Source organism: Colletes gigas, unplaced genomic scaffold (genome assembly GCF_013123115.1).
Source record: "Colletes gigas isolate AHSC1104 unplaced genomic scaffold, ASM1312311v1 Colletes_gigas_Sc00011, whole genome shotgun sequence".
NCBI classification, from domain to species: Eukaryota; Metazoa; Arthropoda; class Insecta; order Hymenoptera; family Colletidae; genus Colletes; species Colletes gigas.
The window spans coordinates 3286453-3313491 of NW_025106640.1; the positions used below are offsets into that span (position 1 = coordinate 3286453).

At 48.0% G+C, this 27039-nt stretch overlaps 1 protein-coding gene across 1 annotated transcript in view; it reads left to right on the forward strand.

Moving 5' to 3' along the window:
- The first annotated feature begins 972 nt into the window (after window positions 1–972).
- Window positions 973–27039, forward strand: part of LOC122398536 (titin-like) — a 50158-nt gene continuing 24091 nt past the window's right edge. The window contains exon 1 of the mRNA XM_043398507.1: window positions 973–1240. The gene's annotated coding sequence lies outside the window, so the exon portion shown is untranslated. The remainder of the gene's footprint in view (window positions 1241–27039) is intronic.

A 27039-nucleotide genomic window follows, 5' to 3' on the forward strand; every position in this document is an offset into this window, starting at 1 on the left:
TCTAGCCGCAACCCCGACATTCACTTCTCCGCACTTGAACCACTGCCTCGGGTATCTAATTAAACTGGCTGAGCTATACTTTCGATCGATAAACTTCGCGACATCCTGCCCAAAGGAAGAATAAACGAACGCCATGGAAGACGAGATCCTCTATCGACGGCGTGCGGAGCGCGAATGCCCGACGCGAGGCGCAGTCCGCGGCTCCTGCGCGTGTGCGCAGCCGCGATTGCGCAGCGCGGTTCTGCCGGCTCTACGTAACGCTTGCTCGTCCTCTGGCGCGGCAGCGACCCTCGAGGATCCACGGCGACGTTGGGATCGTCGCGGGCATCCGAGAGATTCGAAAGGGAAACGCACCCGCGGAGATCGGCTTCGCTCGAAGGGTGATTCGAAAATGGAATAGGCGCGCGCTAGACTGGGGTCCGGAGACGGGGTCCCCGGTGGTTGAGAGAGAAAAGGGAGGCGAAAATGGAAGACGGAAGAGGAGAGAAACGCAGAAACGCAGGGGAACGTCGGAGAGAGAAGAGGCGACAGAGGGGAGGGAGAAAGGTGATAGAGTGAGAGAGATGGAAAGAAAGAAAGAAAGAGAGAAAGAGAGAGGAGCGAGGAGGAGAACAACGGGTCGGGAGAAGAGAGGATGCTCCGGTGTAGCCGGCGGGCACACATCGGACTCCTCTCCCTCGCCAATCGGCGCGCGCGGCGTGGGGCGAGTTTGAGGTAGGGGGCCGCACGACGCACAGCGGTGGTGGCGGTGGCGTGCTGCGGCGGCGGCGGCGGCGGTGGCGGCGGCGCGGCTGCCAAGGTATTTAAGGTACCGTGAACCGGCGGCGCACGAGTAGTTCACTTCTGTTCGGTGCGGTGTCGCGGTGATTTTGAGGGGACTGAAGAGACAGAGGGACTGGGGAACGAGAGAAAGAAAGAACACGCTCCGAACTCGCATCGCGGCTCGAGGGTGCGAGAGACGAGCGAGAGAAATCATTCGGTGTGCCCCTGGTCCTCGCGACGAACCGATCATCCCCCCAACGTTTACGCACTGCGAATTAGATTAGTCGCGAACGCGGAGGACACGTTTTCCGTCGGGACATCCTCTATCGGTCAGTGAAAAGGTTCCGTCGATTATCGATAATTCCAGCGTTTACGCATTCCTCCTGATTCACGATCGAGTGGGTCGCGCGTCCCGAGGAGATCACGTCGTTGGGCAGAATCGTCAGGGTCGTCCGTCGTCGACGACCGTCCTGGATAGGTAAGTCTCATCTCAAACAGTGAGGACTATTATGGTGCGTTGCAAAAAAGCTTGCGAAAGGGTGGAACACAGTGACGCCGTACGTTCGCGGTATACATATGCACGCTCGCGGCTTCTCCTCGATCTGGTGATACCAAGTGATCAAGATCAGTGATTCTGTTGCACTGTGCACGCTCCCGCCGTTCTCTTCGTCGTCGTCGTCGTCGTCGTCGTCGTCGTCGCTAGTCCCGTGGATATTATGGACTGTGACACTGTGCCTCGCCGCGGGATATTTTTATTTGAAAAAAAGTGTTCTCTCACCGGAAGTATGTGCAAGAGAGGAGCCGAGAGCAGCTCGAATCCGTAAGGGACGCGCCAAGTGATACGCTTGGGTCTCGAACGCAATCGATAGGATCGCTGGGTGGATCGTCGTCGATCGGGATACACCTGTTACGTTCGACCTCGATAAACCGCGTAAACAATTCCGATTCGATCGATCTCGATATGCTCCGCGACCAAACGAATTATCGCGGGAAACGATAGTTAACGCGTTCGCTGCGGTACAGAGCATACTTAAGTATATGTCGTGCTTGTCATACTTCATCGATACTTCGTTATATGGTAAGAGGATATCTCTGTAATTGTTCCTACTATTTTTATCAAAATTTGCAGAGTATTTCTTTTTAATTTAGTACGGAACGTAAATGTCCCGTACCATCTAACGTAAGAATCTATGAAAAGGTAAACGCGTTAACTGACTTTCCCGCGAGAGAGTCATCCGCGCGAAGATGGACCGGTTGAACCTGAGAACGGAGTCAAAGAGGCCCGGGCCTAAATAATTCAAGACGGCGTGCAATAGGTATGCGTGTCGACTTGCAGCCACGAAGGCTACTCGGACGTGCACGAACACTTCGTACAATTAAGAAACAGTGTCTGAATACCGAGGCAAACCTGGCCCGATACGTGAATACCAAGTCGACGAATCTCGAGGACCTGTGACGTCCGCGAAGCTCCTTAAATTACGCAAACGTAACGATTTTTTGTGCAATAATTTCCACAATGATCGTAGTACGATAAATCGTTACGTATGTGGCTCCTATTCGTCTATAGTCGCGTTGGAATTAAACCGTATCTCCACGAACTTGAAAAACAGTCGCGGGAGCGAGGGGACTTGGGTCCCAACGAGCCAACCGAGGTCCGATCGTTCCATTGGTCCCCGAACAAAGGCAGACAGTCGAAATTGTATCGATTTTCCCGTGGCGGGGGCCCGGTTGGACGGAATATAAAACAGGGGTCCGCGGTGGAACGCGCGCCAGCATAATGAGTCAAAAGGAATTCCAGGGATCGGAATAATGGATCGTTCCCGTGAGCGACGCGCCAACAGAAACGAAGAATGTAAACTAGGAGAATCTATAGAGGCTCGCGGGACCCCTTTGTGTCCCGACGGTTCTTCCTTTCTCGACGACGCCGCGTGACGCGCGCGAACGAGCGTCGAACTCCCGGAGCGGATGAATCGAATTTCTCCCCGTCGACGACGAAGACGACGAGTAGTCGCGTTCAAGACAGAAAGGAAGATCAGTCCTAACGTTAACCCCTCGACGAACATAAATTCGTAAATTTAATACACTCTTAACGCGTTCACTGTTATAGCTTACGTTTCGTAGCATGGGACGGACTTTCGTATCTAACGGTACAAAAGAAAAAAAGAAACATTGACTTTTCTATTGTAACCCGTGCGTTTCACAAAATACGAAAGTAGTATCAACGACAAGTGGAACGTGGAAACGAAACAAACAGCAAGCGTCTGACCCAATACGACTCGCGATTCCTTCGAAGGCTGATCTTCCTTTATCACCGCGATACGAAGATTCGAGCTCGAGCTTCCTCCGCGGCGAGCGTGCACGCGCGTTCGACGATCCCAACGAACGGAAACCATCCTAAAGAACCAATCCTGCTGTTCGCTCGCGAGAGAATAAAGAGAACGAATTTGTCACGGTCGAGGTGCGCTGGAGAAGTCGCGATTGCATTACGATCTACGATCACGACTTAGACGAGCACGCGCGTGGCTGATCGCATACGCGAGAGTCAGCCTCGCCAGGAAACGCGGGGTTTCTAATAAACGACTTTCCTTGCCTCCTACGCGGGGGTATAACACCGACGAGCTATTAATTATGCGACTCGTCTAATTATCTCCAACAGCCACGGTGGTGTTTCTATTTCACGCCGCGATAGGAATTTCCATGACTACGGGAGTTCGATAACCGACCGTAGCCGACTGATGCATCTGAGTTTCCAGTTCAGTGTTACCATGCCTTAGGTTCCAATCATACCAACTTCGAATATTTTTTTTCCACGATATAATTTGAAAGTTACTATAAATTGAATAACACGCTGTAGAACACCTTGTTCGATATACTACACATTGAAAGGCATAATTTATAATTATGAACAGTAGTTATAACAATGGTGTCCATCGGGTTTCGAAGTGAAATTAACGAATTAAAAAGGAAGCGTGAGTTCACACTCTGACGGTCACAGTATTTAGCCACTAGCTGCCGCCGGCTACTTCCGTGCAACTTTCAATACAGCGAATCCTTACAAACCGATTGATAAATATTTTTTAAAAAAGTTTCAAGTCCTTTGCTGTACATTACGTTATTGCAATTTGAACTTAGAGAGTTTAATGTATAGTGAGATTACCCATCGACAGGATAAGATCACGCGACCAGCAGCCGTCAAAGTAATTCCTCCGTCCATTAACAGAGTATTATTTTCATACGCAAATTTTTTACACCGCGGAAGGATCATCATCTCCGTACAATACGCTGATTACCCGGTTTCTTCCCTACGATTCACCCGGCTAATTGCTAATTACTAAACGCTAATTACCGAGACCGTCTTCTGGCCGTGTGCTGGACGGACAGCGAGGGTCCGGTGCTCGTTAGACACGGCGACGAAAATGAAATAGAGTAATGATGTGTGGGTAAGAAGCGATCCCAGGCACGCGAACGGCGAGCAATAACCGTGGAGAATCGATCCTCCGAGGAGCTCGATTGCGATCAATCGCGGAAGGAAGAAAAGGTGAGAGATTTCTTACGTAAACCGCGGCTAAATTCGACGGAACGTCGAGCGTCGTAATCGCGAGTTTTGTCGTCGTTCCATTAAAACTTGGACAGCGTGGCATAAAACGCAAAAACGTTAGACGTTATAAACAGAACGGTAGTAGGTTTCGAATTATCTGCATCGGGATTTAATTGCTGCCGAGTAATAATCGTCTCCGCAGCGTGTACTTGGTCGAACAGTTCTTTTCCACGCGTTCCCTACGACTAACCGTTTCGCAGAGGCGAATATTGGTTTTTGCCCGGGTCAGACACGCAGCTTTCTTGCAGCTGATGGTTCATTAGCTTTAATATACCCCTCGAAACGATGTCGCACAACTTCTTGGCACGACACGCAAAGCTGCAACGACGCTCTCGGCGAACCTGCACGAGACTCGCGGCGCATGTTATTGTTGTGGTTGCTGAAAAGTTACTCCAGTTTCCGAGCAAACGATGCGTGCACAGTCGATTAGCCGTTAAGAAAGCCAATTTCATGAGTTAAGCGACCAAAAATATATCCACCCCATTAACGCAGTGAAAGTATCCGTGAGCCGGATAATGTTGGGCAAGAATTCGTGCTGTTACATGCGTGCCCCATCGCGGACCTCCATTCGGGTCCTCGCTTCAGCGAGCGTTCGAATCACGTAGGCCCATACGAAACGGTAAAAACCCAGAGATGACACGGATTCCAGCCGCGCGACCGTCGCGCTGCTTTTCGAAAAAGAACGCTACTTAGCGTCTTCGACATCGGATGCACTCGGTGTTTAATCTTTTTTGATGAGACACCAAAACCCGACAACCTTTCTTCTTACATTTCTAATTTTATTTGACGCGAGTCGAGCCAACGCGATACAACGAAAAATCGGTTAGGACGTCGAGACGCATCTTTTGAGCGTCGAACTGTTTAAAAGCGATCGAGCATTAAAAGAGGGCAGGCGCGTTCTATCGACGCGGTATATAACGTTTCAAAAAGGAGGATCCCAGAGGCCGGTTCGTCGGACACTGGCCTGGCCTGGTATTGAAAAAGGGGTATTAAAAATATCGAGCACGGAGACTCGACTCATCGGCCCGTGAAATTCCGTATGCGCCGCGCTAGGGAAGCACGAAAGAGACGATCAATTATTTATGCCCGCTAAACGTTCGTCGACGACCGTGCGTTCGATTCGAATTCGAAAATTCCTCGAGGATCCCCGCGAATTTCCCGCCGCCGTACAATACCGCTCGCTTCTACAAAATCAAAGTCCAGACTTTGGACTCGTTGTTCTACTTAACTCTTTAAGGTCTGAAACTTTTCACGTTCGAAGCTCTGTATCCTGCCTTCCTTTGAATAGAATAGTAAACGTTCCCCGTGTCGGGTACAGCCGTACGAGAACGATTCGCACGGTACTTGCGGCGCGCGTTTCTAATATTCCACGCACGTGTTTTCACAGTACGCCAAGTGCTAATTCGACGTCACGCCTTGTCGTATCGCGTCGCCGAATCTTTCAAAAACCCGAGCCACGACGCGCGCGGACATCGTCGTTCCTCCCACGATTATCACGGAATTTGGATACGGGCGAGCTCGTGCGCGCAAATGCGAATGAACCGCTTGGAATTCACTCGAACGTTCGGCCATTGACTCGCCGCTCGGACGTAGAGCAAGAGCGCTTAACAGTTTTCCTTTGACGAGGACTCTTTTCACGGACAGAATCTGTTCCGTACGCTTTCACGGACTGTCACGGAAAATGGAAGACGGGCGATCGGTTTTCTGTCACAACCGCAGATTATTCGCGTCGTTCCGCCAGGAATTTCAGAAGACGAACGTTCCTATTCCGAGAGGACAAAGAAGTTCAATTACGACTGTCCGTTTGTTCGGTCCTTCCGAACGATATATCGTTCGCAGATACGATCGGAAAGGTCTTTAATTTCGTAACATTCACGTACCATCATTATTCATAATAACAGTGCCAACTTCGTCTTCGTAGTTTTCCTTTTCATCTGCTTGCAACGTATAATCCCATCAATTTCATCATTTTTCTCCTCTGCGTATAAGTATGCTTCGAATAACGTGCAAGCGTATCGTCATTTCCGTCTGGTACAAGTTACATTTATTTTCTGAAAAATTTCATTCGTCGCGTATGCATCTTCGATCTTCGACTTGAATGAATTCCTATCGTTTGATCCGTTAATTTATTTTCCATCCAGTCTATATATTCCTTTTATATCCCCTGATATATTCAAAATGTCTTTCGGAAATATTTCGAAATTCGAATGAACGAGGCAACGAGAGAAAAGTAAATAGACTTGGTGAAAACAAAAATTACATAAATATAATAACAAAGGTATCCCGTCGAATAAAAAACGAACGTACGAATAAACAATATATTGTCGTTGGATAATAAGTACCATTATTACGAGGACGTCGCAGACACGCGACCGTCGCAGTGGATTACACGCGGCACGGTTTTACAAGAACACGTTGTGTACGATTCGAGGTCCTGAACGGGTTTCGAACGGTTTCTGTACCAGCCGATTGAAATACCACGAATGAGTTTACCTTGTGATACTTCGTATTCCTTGCGTGGCTGCCCGTGCCCCGATGTCGAATGCGGTTTATGAGCGTTGCCCGGTAACCAGTCGTGTACTCGATAAAAATCGGTTATTCTGCCCGACGAGATCGGAGGGAATTTCAATGCGCGTACGGATCGCCCTCGAGCGCCGAGTTTCGGACTCGTCGCACGTATTGCACGAGCGCACGAACGGTTTTTAGAACGATAATCGACGAACTCGATTTCGTTCGAGTCGCCGCGTCTCGATCGTCGGCGATATTTTCATCGACTCGTCGATAATCATTAACCTGCCAGACGTCTCGCGAATTTTTACACCCTGCGCGCATATTTTTCTACTTTGTTTACTTTTTTCAATCGTTTGTTTAACGTGAAAATGTTCGTTAACGATGCTGTTATTAACTGCTGTTTCTAAACCTAGAAAAACAAAGATGCGTGTCGCGAATAAGTACGATAGAAAACTAAGTGACACCGCTTAGCTACCGGAGACTTCAATGCCGACTGTAATCTATAAGACGGGCTAATTTAGTGATTGACTTGTGCTACTATTGTGGAACGCCTTCGAGGCGAGATAATTTCTCAGAGACTTCGTGATCCTCGTACGATTTCGAACTACCGCTGTTCCTCACTTTTTTTTGCAATATACGTATCGAGTTTTGTGAATTTTAAAAGATTTTATTTTTAAATCAATTTCATTTTAAACAGATTATTCAAACACCGTTAATCGAATTTTTTCCGAGTTTTGTGAATCAGTCGACTGGTTCAGCCGTTCAAAAAGCGTTGGAAAAGAACAAAGTTAAGGAATTCGTGCGGGAAAAGAAATCTCGATGACTAACGAGCGCTAACCGAACTCCGAGGCTTTTGTAAAATTCGGTCAGTCGAGCGGAATGACCTAAAATATTTTAGGGCCCGGTGTTCCGGAACAAACGAAAATAAAGGTGTAATCCAGTCCGTCGGTAGTTTAGTGAACCTGCACTATTGGCCTCGTTCCTCTAATAATGTCAGCATACCTGTCTGTTGCTCGACAGAATTGTCAGTGACAACCGGTCGGTGACCTATGCGTCTTTTTTCCTCGTCTTTCTTCCTCTACGTTTCCTCTTCCATGTATTCTCTCTGTCTTCGCCGCGTACAAAGAAGGCGAGTCACGGACACGCACGCGAACCTCGCCGTTTTATTCACGAAATAATCCGGTAACCGGTAACAGGTTGCCAGAGCTGTTTTATTGAGTCGTGTAATGGCCTCTATAGATCGTTCCATTTTATAACATCGTCGTACTTCGCAATCCTTAGCGAACAGATCGATAGAAGGTAAAATACGAATGTTGCATTTCAATGTTTATCGTCTTTCGTCCATATTATTACCGCGTTTGAACGAATCCAATTCGAGTTTCTCGTACGCAAGATCGTAATTCATCGTGTATTGTGTATTTCATGCAATGCCTCTAGGTTTCGATTAAGATTTTATACTCCAAAACATCGAAGTCAAATATTCTAAAGTGTCAATATTTCTATTGGCCAAAATTTAGTTAATTTTTCGATTCGATAAGAATAGAAAGTTCGAAGGAGACTACCGTTAGAAACGTGAATCGTGTTAACCCTAGTCTGCCTAACGTTCCCCCCAAACGAATATAGCCGTCTTACAAAAAGACGCGTCGGCCGGCAAGGAGTCTCAAATTAAACATTATGACTCATCAAATAAATATACTTGAATGCTCTTGAATTTAACGAGACTGATCGACGAAGCCAGTCCTGTCTCTAGAACCATTTCAAACTGTCCTGTTATTTTCTGATCCAAAACCGGTACGCGATAGTGCCGCGAGTAGCCTCGAGTCCAGAGAATCGAATCGTTCCGCTAGCACGACCGCGATTCAATTCCCGCGGATCTTCCATATTCGGTGCATTCTCCAAGGCCTGTGTCGTTATTTATTATAGTTAGCAATAAAAGAGAGTAGTTTGCGATGGGGATGCGCGCGGTTCTGGGGAACTGGGTACCGTAAGAGCAGTGGAATTAAGTACAATAGCGCGTAACATTATACAGCGAATTAAAGGCACAGCGATCGGATCAACGGAGCCGTTCGTACTGTTCTTCGTTTCGTCGTGGGCTCCATCGAGGTCGAACTCTGTACGGTTAATGAGAAACGAAATCGTGATTTCGGCCTTGTGATTTTTTCCCCCGTCGCGCAACACAACTTGACGCAAGACCCGATGATTCTGAGATTTTTTCGTGACGTCAATTTCTATCGAATACACGCGCCGTTCGAACGCCGATCGAATCCATTAAGCACCAGTGTTTGATTCGCGGAACTTTCGGAAAAACATCTGTTTACTGGTATTCAAATTTATTGAAACTATTATCGAAACACTAAACGCAATAAATCGGAACCAGAATCGTAGAAAATAAACGCATCGAGTTTAGCTTTTATTTCTGTGTGTTCGATTCGCTTGTGAAATTACGCTCGAACATGTTGAAACATCCTGTACAACCGTTTAGTAGCCGGGGCTCATTCACCGACGATCGATCGTGTTTGCTGTTATCTCGTCCGTGAATTGGGAGAAGAAAGTGGTCTAACAGCTTGTAATTTGAATTCCGTTCGATTATAGAATTTATGGTTAATTCGAGGGGATCGTGGAAGGTGGATCGCCGCGAGAACGTGGAACAACGATTTACGAACTGGTTAAACGAGAGGTTTCGTGATACGATATCGTGGTCGGGGCAGATACAAATTCCGCTGGAATTGATGGAACTTTACCGTTGATGAAACGCACGCGAGTCGGCCGTTTTAATCTGAACGACGGATAAAAATGTGCTCCTAACATCTACGGGCAGATATAAACGCGATCTCGGGTGAGAACTAATCTCGAATGGTAATCGGCCCCTCGTAACGGTAAATTTTCTAACCGGTGCTTAGTTTCTGCTTTAACGCCATTAGACGATCTCTCGAGGAGCGGCCCGGAGTGTATGGTAGCCATAGTTGAGTTTGCTTGTGCTCTCGAATCGTTTATTGCAAATTGTTTTCGTCGTTGCCTCTAGCAATATCGTTAACCCATAGACGAATGGAAAATTTGTGGGGCATACAAATTTTTAAATTATTGAAATTTTAGCTCTTTCTTTTCCTCGTTAATGCGGTGATGTAATCGTATATTATTTGATTGCGGCAAGCACAACAGTAAATATTAATTTATTCACGACGGGAATAATATTGCAGACGTGGCTCGATGAACTTTATTTTATTTTCTATCCATTTCGTTCGGGTGTATGGAAAAATGGAGCGGAACTCTGACACATAGAAAATCCCCGCGTCCAGTACAGTCACTGGTACATGTGGATCTTCGTATAACCCTACCCATCACTTCCTACGATTGTTGTCGGGATTTTCGCACGATTATTTGCGCGAGAGAAACAAGAAAAACTCGCTGGCAATGGACTAATTGAAAATTATGTAACGATCAGTACACGCTTGCCCGACCACGTTCTATTTTCTATAAAATCCAATGAAATGGCTGCTCGATAATGTTCCTTTAATCAAGTTCCATTAAGCACTTCGTTCTATAGACTAGTAAATCTGGATAAAATGCTTAAGTAGTTTTATAGATATTAGAATTTTATCCAGATTGGTCGTAAGATATTTCTTCGATTATTGTAGCTGATTTTCCTGGAAAATTAATCGTTACCGGCGGTTGCAACATTGGCTACGTATTACATTATTTACATGCTTAATTTCACTTGATTATTATTCCATTAATCAAAGTAGACGCGTCGATAAATCAAGACTGTTACGGATAAACATAATTTATAGCACCATATTAGAAGATGCAACACTCTGTAGCACAATGTAAATCCCCCGTGGGGTTCGCTGATGAAATTTTATGGGAACACCTAACGGCTCTGTAATTTCAATCGCTTCTCATTTCGTACAAGAATTAATTAGTGGATGTATAAATACCAAAAAAATAAAACAAGATGACGCTTATCATTGAAATAAAAAAAAGATAGATTGCATTAGGTACGGAATACCTGAAAACTCACTCTTCAATTCCGAAGCGTAGAATGCGCCCGTAAAGTTGCACACGTAATTATTGGATCATCCTGTGTGTCGTCATAAAATTGTTTCTAATCAGGATGAAGCAATCCAGCCGTACAACAACTTTCTCTATCGACGAAATGAAACTGCTGTTCTTACGATGCTTGTTTACATATTTCGTAACTGTTCAAATATGGTCCAGCTCGGGGCGACCGTCCTTCGATCCTACGAAATATGGATGGCATAATTGACCGTCGAACGGCGCGTAGGACTGTTCCGAAGTAAACTATCAACCCACATGTTCGTCCTGGTTCGTGGCTGGTCGTGATTCGTGGGGAAATCGATTCCTGCCTACCGGGAGTTATTATTAGTCGTACGACCTTGGCTCGAGGACCTCTTCTAGATCGCCATCGTCGTCACGTACTCGATCCACGATTCTACGAAAGTGTCGCCCTGCGCTCGTGCAGCCTCGGCTCGCGCACACAGCGATAATGTATCCAGCGCGGGGTCCGGATCATTCGTCTTCGACCAAGGGGATGATCTCAGTGTACCAGTTTCATCTCCTCCTCTTGCTTCGCCTCCCGCACCTTGCTCCCTGCTCGTTCCTCATCTCGACTGGAAAAGAAACTGTCGCTTAACGAGCGCAACGACGGTACGATCGTTAATCGTCCGGGCGTTCGTATATACGCAAAAGTCACTCGACCATGAAGAATGAACTCTGGAAGAACACGGCCGCTGGTACTCCCTATCTGTCCATCCTGATGCACCACGACGAAACCACCACGACCGTCGTCGCGCGTGACGGCCATTCCGAGATTAATAACGTCGAACCCAACTCTCTTTCGTTCTCATCCTCGAGAGTCTCTCTCAACGGCCTCTCCTCTGTTCGACGTGGTCGCCACCACGAACGAAAGTCATCCACCTTCGTCCTCTCTTCTCGAGTGCACGCTGACGGTGTAGAAATAACCGAGAGAAAAAAGGGGGGAAGGTTAGACGAGGCAGACGGCGAAAGAAAAGAAGGAGGAAACATCGAGGCTGGTAGAACACGGTCTTACCTTGATGAAGACCATTTGCGGAGGCTTGTAATAAGATAGTAACAGAGTATGCTCCACCTCGGCCTGTTCTATCCGAACCGAGTAGGAAGAGTAGCGCGTTTCCCTCTACCCCCTCTCCAAACGCGCCAAACGCTTCTCCTTTTTCCTCGAGCTTCCCCTCGCTTATCCTTTACAACCCTTCATTCGTTTTGCGCCGTTCCGCCTCGCCTTGCTACAATTTTCTTGCTTTTCCGCGATACACGCCAGCCAGCTGCCGGCAGGGCCCGATATTAAGGTGTTGTATGGCCTCGGTGCAATATCGAAACGATACTTCTCCCCATCTGCGCGGCCCGATTCGGATGGAATTAATAAGAGTTCGCCGCGCGAAGTCAAGAGGAAACCGTAAAACGTTGTGCACGGGTCTTGGAATATATACGTACGCGTATAGCTCGATAATTTAGAAAAGGTCTCCGTGATGTTTCATAAATTTAACATTTTTTGCTCGATCGTACAAAAAATAATAACAATGCACCTTTAAGCACTATCATCCGCGTTACTGCAATTACTTATATTTTGTGACCGAACGCAAGCTGCATCCCCGCTAGGATCGGACCGTTGCTTTAGGGACCTTTTCTAAGCTATCGAGCTACAGCGTCTCGAGATTCAGACCCTTAAAATCGAGGGGACGAAGGATGTTATTAGAGTGCCCCTCCGAGTCGCTTAAATATCAGCTCTCTGGGCGGTATCTCGAATCGACAGTGCCCCGGGATCGTAAAACTTAATTACTATTGCCGCGGAACTAGCGTACAGGGCAACTAAGCGTCGACGATACCATTTATAACGTATCGATTACCACGGCCGATTGTCTAACGACGTGCCGTTTCGTGAGTGTCCTTACGAGCGATTATCATCCTTTCAAGGCTGACGTGTCGAGAGCGTCGACAGGTTTTGTCGTCGCATGAACCTGTCCCGAAGGTGGGCCCCAATGGGCGGCAGAAGTCGATGGAGATCGTATCTGGTTCTTACACGGGGTAAGACAACTCCACTGGCCCTAAGCTGGGTGGCTGGTTCGTGGTTCGCAAGCTCGCATCCGGTTCACCGTCGCCACATTATTTCCCGTGCGCCTTGTCCTCGGGGCAAGAAGTCGATCTTTACCGGTCCACCAGCGCAGCCTCTTCGACGAGTAACCTTTCTGCCGTGCTGTTCGTACAGGGCCAGAAGGGGAAGGGGGACCAGGGACGCGAGGGTGGCCCTGCACCTGGGCCACGGGGACAACAGTGTCCCGCTGTGTGGCTCGTGCACGAGCCGACCTTTCTTCTGCTTCTCTTTATAGTCCACTAACACCTCCGGTTGCCTCGTTCAACTACACCGACCGGCATTATTCTGATCGTGAGGCTATCTTCGACGGTATGCCGTTTCAGCAGCGTTTTCTCTGTAACAATGAGATGACGATAACGCCCCCACCATGCTTCTTTCTACCAGTTCTATCGAAAGATTTCTCAAAATTAAAAACGATGTCAGCGAACTACATACGTTTCTATCCTATTCGTATAGACGTGTGTTTGGTTGCATCTTGTTTTCAGAAATGTTTGCGACGAATACCTGGAATACCTAAAACATTAAAAAACGAAGTTTAGAAAGTGCACATTACTGGAGCACAAAAATAGCTATAACTTGGAAAGAGGGTCGATTAAGGCATACAATGAGACACCTATGTGTTACAATACCCTCTGTGTTCCTAATAGAATACATTTAAAAATCTTTAATGATTTCCAAAAAACTGATTAAATATAGTAGGCTTACCAAGTCCACGGTAGAATGTTTTATCTCATCCACACACGAAAATATTTACTTCTTATGAAATTCAAGTAGGAATATCCGTCGGATCGTTCAACCAACCGGATGTACGAATATTGATCATCAAGCTCTCCGTCATTCTATTTATAGGGGGTCACCGGAACAACGGTGTCCCGTTGGCCAGTTCGTACATGACCTCGCCGATCTTCTCGTTTTCTTTGCGTGTCACCGACAACGCTAACAGCTCGCGGCGCTGAAAATTATCCGAACCAGCCGGATGGACGGATATTAATCGTGTGACAGGACCACCGTACTTTTCACGAGGGGAGACGTACCACCTGGACCAGGAGGATAATGGCTCCCTCATTCTAGATATGCTCGAATCCGCCTTTCTTCATGCTCTCTTTTGTGGCTCGCCAACGGTCCAACGTAGACCTGAAAATCAGTCAAAATGTCAGTCGAGATGAACAAATTTTATTCCGAGTTCCTCTCTGAAGTCTTCAATTAAATTGTAATCCATAATGGAAGAAATTATTTCGTAGAACAGCCGGTGATAAATTAACTCTGTCAGCACCAAATTGCAGATTAATGGTACATAAAATATTATTCGTCAAAATAGAACTCGTTTTTTTAAATATTTCCTCTATCAGAGGAAGATCAAATATTAAAATTTTAAAAAATTTCGTGAATAACTTGTTAGGTGCATGCGACGCCCAGTCCGGATGGCACAGTGTAAATAAGAAGCTGCAGGTAGATAAGGGTGGGTCGAATCAACAGTGTCTTCCTCTTCTCTGATCCTAATATCTAGAACATTTCTAATTTCGTAACACCACAGCACGTATTTCAGATTATTAGCAAATGTTCATTCGAAATCTCGCTTTCTAATAGTTTTTCCACCACGCAGGGAACAATAATGGTGCGCGTTCCAAGCGATGGCAAAACTCGACGAGTCACGTTCGATTCCGCGAAATCTCATGTACATTCGTCGTAGCTACTTCCCAGGAGCGCAAGCTCTTCCAGCTATCGTCCTATACTTCCTTGTACTGGTTTCCTAGTCGGGATGTCGCGTCGATCTGAAAACCTTGTACAAGAAGACTGGCCATCGTGACTCGCTAAAGGTTCGAGCACGTTACTTCGGTAAAGCTCGACACAGGTGCACATGCCTCTTCCAGGGAGGACAGGATCACCGTTTCTTTAACTCATGTCCCGTCCTCTCGGTATCCAGTCATTAAGGTTCCTTCACCCCGACCTTACGGAGAAACGCAAGACGAAGGTGACGGGTTGTCCGTACGCCCGACTGGATCAGTTCTCGCGTCATTTCCTGATTCGTCACCTACGGATAGTCAACGTGTGATATTACTTCAGAATGCAACAGCGCCGTTAACGTCGCGAGAAATTCTCTATTAGAACAAGTCGAACACAAGTGTGGGAGTAAATAAATATAATGAGTGTGTAGATAATAATTTTGAAGATGAATTACCATCTCAGTTATACCACAAGTTAAGATACGTGAACGAAGGTCAAGGAAACTTCGGTCCTGGTTAAAATCTGCATACGAAGGACCGTCATCGACGGGACGAAGCTTTCCCACGGTGAAGAGGAACCGAGCAACGCATCTCGTCAGGATGCCAGGGTCCTGTTTACACTCAACATTGTCTCGCTAAGTGGCACGGTACCTTGAACTTAAGGATTCGTTCGAAGATAGTCAACCAGCCACAAAACGCGTCCGTGGGATGCCGCACCCAAAGCAAACTCGGTGTTTCAGGCTTTCCACGTAAACGTAGGGCAAACAGTGCGACGATCCAGCAACTTCGAGGGTTTCCCGATGCGCAAACAGGCCCGAAGAACGAAGCGAAGTCTGCTCCCCTGGCGTATCTCGACTTCTCCGCTTCGAAGGGCACGCTTTCATTATCATTCTAATTATCCCCCTGTTTGTACACGCGGTATCAACGTCGTCGTATTTGCATCAAATCCTCGACCGCTGCTGGATACACTCGCGTATCGTGCGCGCCTCTGATTAGAGAGTACCTAGAGCATGCAAGCGCACGCTCCGAGCATCGGTCTCGATGGAAACGGTACTTCGAAACGGAGTATCGAGGATCTCTAATGTCGGTTCTCGGGGTCTGCAATTTCTCGAAAAAGAGCGCCGAGTACCTCTGTGTTTTGCGCTGCCACCGAAGATTCTTTATCAATGTTTCTATCAAATAAACTGGATGGTAATTGCACGATCCTCCGATGAAACGTTTTTTGCCACTTCGATACGATTAGATCAATAACTTCATCGCTCTGTTTGCTACCTTGTCGGTTTGGAATTATCCTTTTCTAATTCCACAGCCAAGGAAATAGTTCTGGTCGAACACGTTGAACAGAAGCTTCTTATCCATTTCTATTCAAAGTCTAATTTACATCACAAGTTTGCGATATTTAACTTCACCGTCAGGCATAGTCGTTTCAATGGTTGGTCCTCATCTTATTCAAAGCAGCGCGTTCAACGTGGTCCGACAATAAGGCTCGGATTAAAGATACAAGAATGCATCAGCAGATATTCGCAATTTCTTACTTCGTACGCGTCTTGTGCCCTTTTCTTCCTCTCTGACTTCACGGTTCAGTCTTGCAGAGGCGTTAAGAGACTCTCGAGACCCTTCAGTAATTCGCTTCGCGCTGAACGTCCAATCGACATTCCGGAATCTGAGCATGCTACGCATTCCCGACGTACAACTCCAAAGAACTCGGCGCGGGTTTGTCATCCTCTTTGACGCGCAAACTCCGGCGTCGATCTTCGTCCGTGTCGCGTCTTTGAAGGACATCGATTCAATGACGATAAAATCCGTCGCGAAAGCAACCGAGGACGCAACGAATCAGCGTTAACGCAAATCCAACGTACACAAACGATTCTCGAGATACAGCGTTAGGATCGAGTTAAATAAACGCGCAATGGGTGGTAGTCGCGTCGAAGGTAAACTTGGAATTGATTCGTCGGATGTTATTTCAAAATTATCATTTGTCAACAAATAATATCGCGATTGTTGGGTTTCGTTTATTGCTCTTGTAAACATTCAAGACCGAAGAAAAATTCTTGCATACGTCATTTACTGATATTCAGGCCTTAAATAACATTACTGCTCTTAACATTTTTCATCGTACCGGCGGCAACGACACAAGGATATCCACTATCGTTCCTCAAACGACGCTATTAATAGCCTCGTCTCTTCGATATCTTTACGACTCGATGCATTACCAAGGATAATAATTAAAAACCATTTTCTTCGAGATAGCACTTACGACTACGTACCATTAAATGTCACGCGTCTAGTCGACAACGCTATAATCCTCGAAGCGCAAAGACGACTCGTGCACCGAGTTCTTGACCGAGAAAAACTTCTCGGAAGAGCATTCTGAGTTTTGCTTGCCGAGGATGTCAGTCTACATCGCACCGCCTCTTTCAAACGTCGCAACAGTGTTCTAAAGATGCGCCATTAGACCGCCGCGAGAGGAACAGCGGCATCACCGAGACGCTTAAAGGACCAGGAACGCGGATACCGCTAGTTTGCATAATAATTAATCACCGGTGCTCCTTGTAACGGACAATTTCCGGCGCTCCCTGGATCGTAACTGACCGCTTCTGCCAATAATAACACCGGTTAAAGAAGTACGCTCGATAACGGAAGCGCCCAATGCTCGCGAAGAACTCGAGGAAGGACGGCTGAAGGCAAACGATCGAGAAAAGATCAGACGGTTTCGAGAAGTAATCGGAAGGTGGATTTAAAATTTGTTCAAGAACGAGTACGCACGGCGTTACGAGGAATCCGCGAGGCAGCACACGGCCTTTCAATGCCAAAGATTTCCCACCCCGTGGTTGGAGGGAGGGCATTGCCTGGAGAAGTCGTGAAACGCGCGGCGGAAACGTAAGATATTACATAACTTGGCGAGATTACTCCAGCAACGACGTTACGCTCGCTTTACGTCCGATGAACGCGAAGAAGCGGCTTAAGTAGCGTTATAAATCCGAACGACGATGGCCAGGGGGAGATAATGACATCGGGAAAGGGGGGAATGGGCGTCGATTCCTCGCGCGCACGGGATTCCTGAGAAATTTCGCGCTCGCTTTTCGCAGAGTTCGCGATAAGCTTCCGTCGTCGCGTCGTAAACCAGCCGGTGAAGGTTCTTTTCCCTTTCGAAGGCGCGCCAACGGAAAAAACTGTACGATTATTTGGCGTGGGATAGTGTTCCAGGTACAGTAATGCCCTTCGGATAGTTACACAATCGGTACCGAGATGAAACAACCTGAAAGACGAGTGGACGAAAGGACAATGTTCGAAATTGGTCGACCAAGATCCAAACGAATCCTACAAACTTTATGGGGTTATGATGCTACTTAACTTCGACGTTAGTCCCTTTCTAAGTCTCAGTAGTGATTGACAGGGTGGGAACGTTGCAAATATTAAGAAAACATCCCGTCAGAAAGGCCCATAAATACAATCACAATTAAAACAATTCCTTAAAAATGTTTTTATTACCATTAAATGAAGATCGAGTTTCTTGGAATTTCGCATCGAACGAGCCTAACGAACGTCTGGAGCCTTTCCTGCCAATTAATATCCCCCAAGATCAACTTCGCAAAACAGGATTCATTATGCCGCGCAGTCCAGGTCCTCGCAAAAGGACCATCGAGACCGGAGAGGGAACGGCGTGGCAACAAAAAATTTTAATCGAGAACCGTGAAGCATCGGACGAGGAAGAGGAGGCGGAAGATCCGCGGAGGGGCCGAGCCCTTAAATCACTAGAGTCCCTTTCCAGGAAACCTATCGATACAACGGACGATCCCGGGGACCATTATCGCGAAAACACGTCCTGAATTATGCACAGCTCGGGCGAGATCCGCTCCGAGATGCGGCTCGTTGAGGGAAGGGTGCGCGTAATTGATGGGCTTTAATGGACTGAAGATTACAACGTGCCGTGTTTTAATTACCGCGACCGCTGCGCGCCTTCCTGTTATTACGCGATCTGATAGGCGGCGGCGCGATCGAAACGCCCCGATGTTTCATATTACCGTCCGGAGACGCGGACGATACCTTCCTGCGATCCGCGACACGCGGTTACACCTGTCCCAATCATCCACCCCGTTTACCATCCCGCGACCCTCCTCTTCGCGATACCAGCGCCGCGGCCATTTTAATTTCGTGCAAATTGCCTCGATGATCGGTCGACGATGCTTCGTGCTCTCTTACGTATCTCTAATATCGCGCTGAATATTACACCGTGGGCCGCGAAAAACTCCGCGTAATTGGATTACCCGCTCGGCTCGGAGAACCGGTAGTGATCGCGCGCAATCGCGCTGAGAAAGAGAGAAGCGAGAGGAGGCGTCGACTTATCCTCGAGGGAAACCTGTTTCCGCGTGGTTCTCCACTTTGTATCGAAATTAATTTTACAATTACCGCGTGTCGAATCGCAGTCATCCGGGAAACGGCCAGACGTTGAAAATTATAGGGGAGCCGCGATCGAACGCGGCTCGAAGAAATCGTCGGATCGCGATGAATCGTTCGCGCGGAACCGGAGCGCGGCAAACAAACGCGTCGCGATCGCGTCAAACGCGAAACAGCCACTTATGAATTACCCGCCAAACCCAGTCGCGTTTCCGGAAACCCTCGTTCCTGTTTAAACTCGAACATTCGCATTCTTAAATTATGAGCATCGTCTACTCCAGTGTACAGTTTTTTTTTACCATATACTCAAAATACCAGAGTCGTAGATTAATAGTGGGCCCTTTGAGTGCTGAGTAATTTTCTTAATTTAATAATTCCTTAACTCAAATAATATGATTTATTTTTTAAATACTAGTCATTGCTTAACACTCAAAGTGTTAAAACCATTAACGAGGAGAATATATAAATAGGATGGAATATTTCACGACGAATAGATAAAAAACCGATCGAATAATACCGCGTAATATTTGAATAAAATTTTGTTGTACTTTGGTGCGGATCGGAGGCGTTGGTGAATGCGCCTGCAGTCGGATGCCCCGCGTTGCAACGGTGCGTGGCGAGAGGAACGCGGCGAATAGACACGACGCGCTAGACACAAAACAGCCACTTACGGATTATCCGTGGAACGGAGTCGTTGCATTCCCGGGGCCCCCGTTCGTGTTTACACGAGCTAGGCAGCCACTTCTCGCCGGAAACTCGGCAGCACGGTGAGTTTGCCCTGACCGTGGTCGGCGAACGAAGAGAAGAGGGCTTCTCGCATGGGAACGTAAAAGACGCGATGGAAAAGGCTCTCGTTAAACAAAAAAGGGACCCTTCGCTTTTATTGCGGCTTCTAAGTTCCCTCTTCCTCTCGATCGCCTTTTTCGCCTCTGTTGCCACGACCCGATGATCCACGGGCGAGAGCGGCGCGCGTAGCGACGACGAAATAGTGAAAGAGGAAGCTGCGTCAAAGGGACTGATGATAACGGAAGCGTAGCGGGTAAAAGTTGGCCCGCCAAAGGCGCTAATAGATCGTGCAAACGCGCGACCGAGAGAACCAGAAGGCTCTTTTGTCGAAAGGAGACCGGCGCGGGGCGTCGTCGAAATTAGATAAGAAGCGACTTCCGCCATAAAAAAAACCCCCCAGTCACGAGCGGAGAAAGAAACTAACGAGAGGGAGAATATATCGCCGCGCGGAACGGAAATTGTTTCGTCGACGTCCGCGTGAAGTTTTCCACGCTCGCGAAGATGGGAAACGGGGCAGAAAGCCCGGCGGAACGAAGAGGAAACCGGTCGAAAGAGAAGGAAAACGGCGCCAGCGTAGAAGAATTACGCCTTTATTACTTCTTCAAATGTACAAGCAAGATATACGGAGGCAGGATGCGAAGAATGCGAGTAACTTGGAGCCGAGTTATGCGCGAGGTAATAATATCGAGTTAATTGCCCGGTGGCGAAAGCTGCGCTCGCGGATAACGTTAAAGCGTAGCTGCCCTTGTAAAAAGACGCGGTTGTGTTTCTATAGCGTGTACGAGGAACGTACGCGTTTTTTCACGAATTAAACTGTTTAAAACACTGAAAAATTGTCACGAGTGAAACGCTTTTGTTAAATTCTCAAAAAATTGCAATCTCTTCGATAAGGAATCGCAAGAGCGAGACACGGGTGAAGCAATTTCCCTCTCGACCGACGAAAACGAATGCGATGTAAACACTCTGCGTGCACCGTAAACTGAATGCATGTTCGGAAGGGTACGGCTCGCGTCACGAGCAAATTGCTCAAATTTAATAATCATAATGATGAACGCGCCCCGGCCGGGCTTTAATGGCAGTAACATTACGCGCATTTTTCACGCACGCAAGCACCCGTACAAAAAAGTATCCCGATGCCTAAACGCGAGCAACGTTAAAATATCGAGGTAGAGGGAATAAGAGATGAGTATCTCTCGAGGGCTCTGGGCGCTCTGGCCCGATACGATCCTTCAAGAAGATATTATAATACCAGGGGAATCGCCGCATCTTGCTGTAATGCTCGTTATTACGTGCTGCTGAACGATCGAACGATCGATCGACACAGAGGGGACGTTTCAATCGCGACGCACAACCCGCAGGATGGGCAAGATAAATGTGGGGGGACTTTGAATACCTTGATGGACTCCTCTGGACTTCGAAAAATCGGATGATGGTAGTCATTACGGGTGAAAAAAGATCGATATGACCGCAAAATGGACTTTACCCTCGATTCTTGTATGCTAGGAACGACGTGTCATTTCACGACGACACGGTTTCAGTCGGACGCCGTTGTTTCGCGACGCTTATGTAGGCCACGAAGTTATTAATAACGAACTTCCTGTCGCGCGTAAGCGTGCCGACGACACAGCCCTTGTCTATCGATAACGGTACGGTAGAAACGCCGATAACCATATTGATAGCTAGACGCGACTAGATCGGGGGATCTTACGAATAACAAAACGGTCACGAAGTCTCGAGGGACAAAACGGTTCGCGATAAAAATGCGCAATCTCGCGAGGATACGTAATTATCGGCGAACCAACGAGATTGAGCAATTTATCGAGCCGCACGTACGCGAAACGAGGAAACCTTAATGGAGGCGATAACGCATTTTTCCCCCGTGGTTTATGGGATCGCATTAGCCAATGACGGAGCCAAACGGCTGAAATTCGTACGGCGAACGTCTTTGGAAATTCCGCGGAACCAACGAGTTTCTGGAAGCGTGGATAAACGAAGGGTAAAAAGAAGAGAACCGGTCGATCGACCGTCGGGGCGAATTCCTTGGAATCACCGAGTGAAACGCGATTTGCCGGTGCGAACGAACCAAATATGGCCGAGGGTAGCAAGGCGTCGTGGATTCAGGTGAAGACGAGGAGTCGGGAGGTTTATCCTCGACCCCACGTAATTCTAGCTCAGGTAGATCTATAAATAGAGACCGTGTACATGATGCCGACCTGTTGCTCGAGCACCCTCGTGTGAACGTCGAGGCCCTAAGTAATCGAACCCCGTTGTTCCGAGAGTATCCTCTCTGCCGTGCCGCCTCACGTTCCATCGTTCCATCGTGCCCAAAAGCACTCGCCGCTTCGAGAGGTCATTAGGCGTAATGAATACCCGATAGCCCCTTAACCCGCAATATAATCGCCTCGCGGAGTTCTAAACACGGTCGAGAGCTCGCTTTGCTAGCTAGCCTTTCCACGGCTTAGACCGTGCTAATGATTTCTCTGGTAATACTAGCCGTATCCTAAGCTCGTTCAACGTTTTACAGAAATGCCGCGCGACTGTGTTCCTTCTTATTGCAATTTATGCTGTTTGATACCGAACCTTCAGCGACGTTACACTTCGTAATAACAGCGAGGCGGAAGACCTAACGGAGCTTCGATGATTAGTCTTCTCTCAGACCCGACTTCGCTAAACTGATAACTTTACTGTACCAATTATTTTCCTGCGCAATTTTTCATTCAACGTTCCGAGCAAACTCGTTAACCTTATCTTTGCTAAATACAATAAGTCTCGCGAACCGATCGTAAATGGGTTCCACCTCCGATCGGTTGCTCGAAGAACGTACCGTTATTCTTACAATTAACCTTTTTTTATCCGGGCCACGAGTAACAATGGTGAATGGCACGTAACGTACCGTGGATCCGTCAAAATATGAAACGAGCTCGAGGAGGATTAAACGTTAATGGACACGGAGGACGAATGTTCGGTGCAACCAGTCTGGAATCGCTGGTCGGCGCGAAACGGAGGACCAAACACAGTTCCCCGGAGAGCAACGACTCCTTTCGTGCTGAGATTGCTCGCTGATGATCGCGTAACGAGCCGCTCGCCGTCAACCTGTCGGGTGGCCGCAGGGACCAGTCTGGAACTGTTCAGTACTTGGCACGCGGAAGTCCTTCTTCGAGGGTGAGACGAGACGAGGCCCCTCCTTCGGGCCAAACTCCTCTGAACACGCGAAGAGGCGGAAAGAACGAAACGAATGGGAGAACGGAGAACGAAGCCTGACGCTAATTCTCATAAATAATAACGCGGATAGTTCCCAGGACGAAGAAGGTTAAAGGTATCAGCCGGCTGAGCCGACTAATGGTAGCAGAATCACGGGACTTTACGATTCGCGTTGCAATTTGCATAACGTCATTTACCGGGCTGCGAGTGTGTCCACCTCCGCGGCGATCCCGTGATCTTTGAACCCGTTTGCGCCCATAAACTGAAACGTGCAGATCACGACGCAGCCCGCTCTTGCCCTTGGTCTCTCTCTCCACCGACGATTCTTGCATCTGCGAACACAGACGCGTCTCGTGACTTCATAAAACTTCCCCCCGCGTCGAACACGAAAAAGCTTTTACGTTAAAAGAACTGACCTTCGCTCTAAACTTAACTCCGTTTCGTAACGAATGTCCCGTTAAGCTAACAGAGGCGATCCTTGACGAAGTATGACACTCGGACCGGAGGAACCCGTCCATGACCTTATCCGAAAACACTTTTGGAAGCAATTACTTTTTATCGAAATGAATAATTGCGGACTAATCGACTGACCGTAGGAAACAGGACGCATCGGAGCGGTGGTCCTTTTTGAGCTAACGGAACGGTCGTGAGGACGATCCTTTATTTTTGAGAATAATTTTCGATAGGAAGGTTTGGAATATTTGAATATCGCAATTCCTGGTAATGGTTGAGAATGATTAGATTAGAGGCACCACCAAAGGTGGGCATCCAGTTAGCGTGTGGCGGGATTTAAGATAGGTCCAAGCAGCCTGTCAATTATCGAGCGTTCGTCCACCGGTTAAGATGAAGCATCGCGTCGACGGGACATTCTGCCTTTTAGGAGAGGCGGACAGGCCCCGTTAGTCATTGGACGATCGGTAGGATGCTCGGTCGGTGTATCAGCATGTCGGAAGTAACCGCTTCGCGTCGTGTCACCGTCCCCCGGTCGAGCTGTTTAAGCGCTTTATATGAAATACCAACCGTTACACGTCGGTGCGCGATAAGAGGTCGGCGAAAATGGTCACCGTCTCGGTGAACGCGCGGATCAAAGGCGCGCGGGATCTTCGATTAGCATGAAACGCGAACGGAAGGCGATAAAACGGAACGCTCTCACGGACGATCCGGTCCGTTGAATTATTGGATGTGTTCCAATTAGTAGATACGAACGCTCGGGGGACGTTTTATCGCGCAACATTTCTCGGCCTGAGACCAGTTCCGAGGACGGCCGTTGGTGTTCGTCGTGCACGCACGCAAGTCAAGCTGTCTCTCGAATCGGTGATTTGCATAACACGCAACGCGAAATCGAATTAGCTGCACGCGTAAACTGGGCTCTCGATCCGCTCCGGCGTATTGGCTCGTTTGTCGTTAATGCAGATTTCAGCCCCGACCGCGAGATCCCGATCTCACGGCCCGTAACATCGGAAATCGTGAGACGCGAGGCAGAGGGCAGGGAACGGGCGCGTCTTTAGCTAATCGCGGAACATCGTTGGGTATCAACGACGAACCGGGACACCGAGACCCGCGGTAGAAACTTCGCCCACGGTCTTCTTGACCGGAGGGGATACGAGGAGTCTGTTCCCAGGTGAAGGTAATCATATTCCGCGTTCCACGGTAATGGTGAACGAACGCAGCCTCCGGGCTCTAACGGAACCTCTGGCACCAGCACCCCATTTCGCTGGACCTGTGGGTGCACCTACCTGCACCTTATACCCGAGTCAAACTCCTACGTGGCCGCAATTATCGCACGAACAGCTGTTATCCGGGATAGGAGAGGCTCGTCGATCGTTATCAGCCTGTTGTTTCTAACTGCGGTTTCTAACTGTCGTGCCCCTCGATCGGCTAATAAATATCGTTGTTAGTCACCGATTTACCTGACTACACGTACTTGCCACGGATTACACGTGCCCTTCGTATCCGTGTACCGTTGCCCTTCGCGAGGGAATAACTTCATTCGCTGAAACAACCTATTACGAAGAACCGTTGATTAACAAAGGCCAGCAACGCAATATTCCATGGTACTCACGATTTCAAATACGAATAATCTAAAAAGCAGCTCAACTTTCACCGTTCTTAAGTCGTCCAGAAATGTCTACGCGCTACCAAAGCTTCCTCGTCCCTGGTTCACGATCTGTAAATAAACATATTGATATTAGAACGGACGCATAAATACAAAATTAACCGACGTGCATTATTCATGCACCGTTCGTAAGATCCGTATTTCGATCTATTTTATTACAATTCCTGAAATTGCTAGATTCCTCGTAGATGGCTGGAAGGGAAGTCTTGCCAGTCAGCCATTGGTATCACCGGTTTCGTTCATCACGCGTCATTACACCTTCAGCGGCGGTGATCGTTCGCGAGTGATCCGTATCGCTTCGTGAAATCGGCCTTTAGGTTGCGGCACGGCCGTATCGAGAGCGCAAGTGAAATTAGTCGCGGTTCGACGAGTGCTAGCCACAACCGGGTCCTGCAAGAAGGAAAGTAACGCGACTCGCGACGAATCAGGGTGAATCGACGCGGATGCCGATCCCGTGGAAAGGGAAAGACAGAGGAAAAAGGGGACCGGGAGAAGCGTGGCCGACGCTCGGCCTCGACTCCGCTAAAACGACGCGCGCGCTTGCATTTTCATTCACGACGCGTCGCCACGTGGGTGTGTCGTTTCCAGCTTGTCAACGTAACGGCGTCTGCGTTGGCGTCTGTGTTCGACGCGCAATACACGTACGCTCGCCCCGGGAATGCGATAATAGGACAATGGGGCCTGAATTTCATTGAATTTCAAAGGAAATAGGCGCGGGCAGAAAGTGCCGGCCCTTTTAATTGCACGACATTAACGGGAACGCTCGATCGTGTTACAGAGTACTCCATGCTACCTGGAATTGAACGAACCTCTCAGGAAGTACCCCAAGTTTAGTATCTTTCTGGGTCAAACCTGGAAACAAGATCGTTCCGATCTTTTCTCATACTCGATCGACTCTCATAGGCCTTATGTAATTCGTAACTGGCACGTCTTACAGTTAGGATACACCTGGATTCACAGGATTTAATTCCTTCCGGTATGCATTATTGGATACTAAAACTAAAGACTCTGAATTCTCTATCCATTTCTGAAATATGCACCGTTCGAACTCGAACCTGAATTTTAATTTTGAAATTGTCGAGAGTGTCGAAGAAAGGTGACAAATGCGCTTCCTGCGCGCGTTCTGAATCGCGTCTAACGCGACGGATTGAAAAACTCCGAATGGTTCTCGCCTGGGAAACACATAAATATTTTTCATCGGTGATGTCGCTTGACGGTGGAAGATACAAAACCAGCGGAGCGTCACATTCCAGACGCTTGACCTTCATTCCCCGCGAATTCTATCTCTGCAGGGCGTAGAGTACCTGGTACTCTTCACGAGCACTTGAGTACCCCGTAGAGGTGTGCGCACTTATCAATGCGCGTTCATACCCATTCACCGAATTCCTCGGTTCAATGGGCCGTATCCTGAATACGCAATGACACGTAGGTTTCGCCGATTCTCGAACCGGGATTCACTCTAGCCAGGCGGTTTGTTCCGCACTGTGAAAACACCGAAGGAAGAAATTCATCCAGCACCGTGAGATTCGTTACGATCCTCCGACGCGTACTTTACAGCGTCGTTAACGAGCGAGCGAACGCGAGCTTAGGTGTCACGAGTCGCGTTTCTTCCACTTGATCACAATGAGGACGCCCAGTGGAGGAAGCATGGTAGACGACGGGGAAAAGATGAAGTAGACGGGTACAAGAGAAACTACCCACGCTCTTTTATCTCGGTAGCCCTTTGTATTAAGCCGCTGTCGCAACTGGTATGCGCCGGCTTCACCAAAGTCCGCCTTCCCTCTTCCTGTCGATTCAT